Below are 4,400 nucleotides of genomic sequence, written 5' to 3'. Positions count from 1 at the left end.
GGCTCACGCCTGTAATCCCAGCACTTTGGGAGGCCGAGGCAGGTGGATCACCTGAGGTCAGGAGTTCAAGACCATCCTGGCCAACATGGTGAAACCCTGTCTCTACTAAAAATATAAAAAAATTAGCCAGGCATGGTGGCACGTGCCTGTAATCACAGCTACTCAGGAGGCTGAGGCAAAAGAATCACTTGAACCTGGGAGGCGGAAGTTGCAGTGAGCCAAGATCGTGCCATTGCACTCTAGCCTGGGCAACAAACGTGAAACTCCGTCTCAAAAAAAAAAAAAAAAAGAAAAGAAAATTATCTGGGCACAATCACATGCACCTGTAGTTCTAGCTACTCGGGAGGCTGAGGTGGGAGGATCACATGAGTCCAAGTGGCTGAGCCTGCAGTGAGCCATGATCACACCACTGCACTCCAGCCTGGGCAACAGAGCAAGACCCTGTCTAAACAAAACAAAAAAAAACAGCCAGGCGCAGTGGCTCACACCTATAATCCCAGCACTTTCGGAGACCAAGGTGGGCAGATCACAACATCAAGAGATTGAGACCATCCTGGCTAAAATGGTAAAACCCCATCTCTACTAAAAATACACGAAATTAGCCAGAGGTGGAGACCAGCCTGACCAACATGGTGAAACTCTGTCTCTACTGAAAATACAAAAAAAAAATTAGCCAGATGTGGTGACGCACACCTGTAATCCTAGCTACTCAGGAGGCTGAGACAAGAGAATCGCTTGAACCCAGGAGGCGGAGGTTGCAGTGAGCAGAGATCGCGCCACTGCACTCCAGCCTAGGCAACAGAGTGAGAGTCTGTCTCAAAAAAACAAGGTCGGGCATGGTGGCTCACGCCTGTAATCCCAGCACTTTGGGAGGCTGAGGTGGGTGGATTGCTTGAGGTCAGGAGTTTAAGACCAGTCTGGCCAACATGGTAAAATCCCATCTCTACTAAAAACACAAAAATCAACTGGGCATGGTGGTGCACGTCTATAATCCCAGCTACTCAGGAGGCTGAGGCAGGAGAATCACTTGAACCCGGGAGGCAGAGGTTGTAGAGAGCCGAGATTGTGCCACTGCCCTCCAGCCTGGGCAACAAAACGAGACTTTGTCTCAAAACAACAACAACAAAAATGAAAAACAAAGAATTTAACCACTTTTTCTTGGGAACTGTGCTGCTTCTGAAACCTAGAATGCTGAAATTCCCCCTTTGATTACAGCCTTCCTCTATTCTACCCCCACTCCCTCTAAACCTGCTTCTGGACCAACAGGGTAAGAGTCAGCCCTCTGGTGTCTGGTCTTCTCTTTACCTGCCCCTTCCTGGTTTTACTTCTTTTCTACTCAGTTCAGCTTTTATTAGAGTCGTTTTGGCTTCAAGCAGTAGAAAACCTAAAAAAAAAAAAAAAAAACAAGCTGGAAGTTTCCTTCTCTTGCACATAAAAGCCCAGGTATGTGGTCTGGGGCCCTGTGTGATGTGACTCTGTGGTATCAGGGACTCCAGCTCTTTCTAGCATGTTGCTCTGCTGTGACTTTTCATTTCCACCCTCACCTCGTGGTCCGTCTTGGCTGCCTCACCTCCTGCTATCACATTCTCATGCCAGCCAGGAGGAAGGACAAAGGGTCAGAGAGCCATCCCTCTCCTTCTGACCTTCTGTGGTGGCTGGTTGGCCAGTTCTCCATCCTAAATCAACCCAGGCACAGGTTTTCTATGCCTGCATGTCTAGGCTTTCCAGCACTGCTGGCCAAATTACTCAGCCATGCAAACTGGCTGCACAAGCTAGTTTCTGAGCTCCAGCCTCAGGTGGGCCCTTGGTGCTATGCCTGAGCCTCTCTGTTCCTTCACTCATATCTCTCTCAGGTTTAGGATTGCACCACTGCACCCCTGTCTAGGCAACAGGCTTTTTTAGAGAACCTGCTCTTAAAAAAAAAAAAAAAAAAATGCAGTGGAGAAGAACATACTGGACAGAAAGTTTCTTACCTTTCTCCAGAATATCTTAAAAACCAGTTCACTTCTCTCCATTCCCACTGCCTGCACCCTTGCCTTCTCTCACTTGAATGGTCATCATCCTCCTAACTCTTCCCCTGCCTCTGGCTCTCTGGATTTTACAAAATCCCCTCCCAGCTCCAGAATTACTTTTCTAAAACACAGATCTTGTGGCTGGGCGTGGTAGTTCACACCTGTAATCCCAGCACTTTGGGAGGCCGAGGCAGGCAGATTGCTTGAGCACAGGAGTTCAAGACCAGCCTGGCCAACATGGTGAAATCTCATATCTACGAAAAATATAAAAAAGTAACAATTCATGTGAGAGTTTATAAATATATCCAATTTCCTAACATCATTTCTGAGAACATCTATTCAAATACCTGTTTTGGGCAAGGCACGGTGGCTTATACCTGTAATCCCAGCACTTTGGGAGGCCAAGACAGGAGGATCACTTGAGGCCAGGAGTTTGAGACCAGCCTGTGTTACATGCTGAGATCTCCATGTCTAAGAAGAATTTTTTTTTTTTTTTTGAGATGGAGTCTCGTTCTGTCACCCAGACTGGAGTGAAGTGGCATGATTTCGGCTCATTGCAACTTTCGCCTCCCGGGTTCAAGTGATTCTCCTGCCTCAGCCTCCTGAGTAGCTAGGATTACAGGCATGCACCACCATACCTGGCTAATTCTTTATATTTTTGATAGAGACGGGGTTTCACCATGTTGGCCAGACTGGTCTAGAACTCCTGACCTCAAGTGATCCACCTGCCTCGGCCTCCCAAAGTGCTGGGATTACAGGCGTAAACTACCGTGCCCGGCCCTAAGAATTTTTTTTAAAAATTACTCAGGCATGGTGGCATGTGCCTGTAGTCCTAGCTGTTTGAGAAACTCCAGCAGGAGGATTGCTTGAGCCCAGGAGTTTGAGGCTGCAGTGAGCCATGATCATGCCACTGCACTCCAGCCTGGGCAACAGAACTAGACCCTGTCTCAAAAGAAAAGAATAAAAACCAAACACTTGTTCTTATCTCGGTTTCTCATCTTCAGCATGGTCTTGTAACCCTAAAGCTCAAATCAGTCATAAAGATAAGCAACTAAAATCCTAAAAGTCTATTACCAAAAAACTCCTTCTTTGCCAAATTTCTTAACTTCTTTGTCCAATGCTGTGAAATGCTGTTGGCCTTATGTGTTGATTCCCAATTATCTACTTGCCTTTTGGTCCTTAAAGAGTTCTATTAAATCAGCCAAGAATAATCATCCTATGTATAAATCATGATTTATGTCATGATTCCCTTATCCTTGATGCTTTAAATATGTGATGCTCATTCTTTTATTACAGTCACCATCAGCATGCCCTCTATGAGGGTTACCCCTTCTGTAACTCCCCAGTTCTCTGTACAAGTGCTTTTCAGCACACATCTTCACATCTTTTGCAGAAGTCTCTAATACAAGTTTACATTTGGAGAACTTTAGTTATACAGTTTCACTTTTGTCCTCAAAACTCTCAAGTGCCCACCGACTGATAGCATGGGTTCTTGCGTTTTTATTTTGAACCAGAATCTCACTCTGTTGCCCAGGCTGGAGTGTGGTAGTGTGATTGCGGTCCACTACAGCCTCTAACTCCTAGGCTCAAGGGAGCTTCTCGCCTCAGCCTCTGAAGTAGCTGGGACTACAGGTGCACACCAGCATGCCCAGCTAATTTTTAAAAATTTTCTTGGTAAATTTTTTTATGTTGCTCAGACAGGTCTCAAAGTCCTGGATTCAAGCCATCCTCTCACTTTGGCCTCCCAAAGTGCACTATAGATTACAGGCGTGAGTTCCCACACCCAGCCTGATACCATGGTCTCTCACTGTGAATTTTGATCTTTTGGCATAAAATTTATCCTGGATTATCAGAATCAGACCTGAGAACTTGTGACCTGGTTTTCCTACCTGTTTTCCTTGTAGTCACATATCCACAACTGAAAACTTTGTTTCAGATTTTGCTTTGAAGTTTTTATTCCACTTAGAGTAACTAACATAAGCTTCTTGAAAGCAGACAGCAGGTGTTATCCTTTGGTTTGCTCTGTTATCGCGCATAGAGTAGGCAGTTAGAAGAGAGGCTCGGCAAGTGTTTGCTTGGGGACTGATGCTCAGGACCTTCCCTGAGACAGAACATTTGCTCAGTCTGTAGCTCTGTTGTACCTGAGAAAGATTTTGCAAGTGCCATGCCTAGAGACTAGCAATCCCCATATTCTGAGGTTGGCTCTGGTTAAGTCATTGACTTGGCCAACACTTATTGAGCACCTACCATGAGCTGGGCCCTCAGAGCTAAATAAGATGCCAACCTTATTGCCAGCCATCTGTCAGGATGTAGTAGGGGAAAAGACACTTTAATCCGTAATGACTACACAATGCCATAGGTTCATGATAGGATCGACATTTATTTGTA

This window comes from Mandrillus leucophaeus, unplaced genomic scaffold, assembly GCF_000951045.1.
Source record: "Mandrillus leucophaeus isolate KB7577 unplaced genomic scaffold, Mleu.le_1.0 Scaffold55, whole genome shotgun sequence".
In the NCBI taxonomy this organism is placed as follows: Eukaryota; Metazoa; Chordata; class Mammalia; order Primates; family Cercopithecidae; genus Mandrillus; species Mandrillus leucophaeus.
This window is presented reverse-complemented; position numbering follows the sequence as displayed.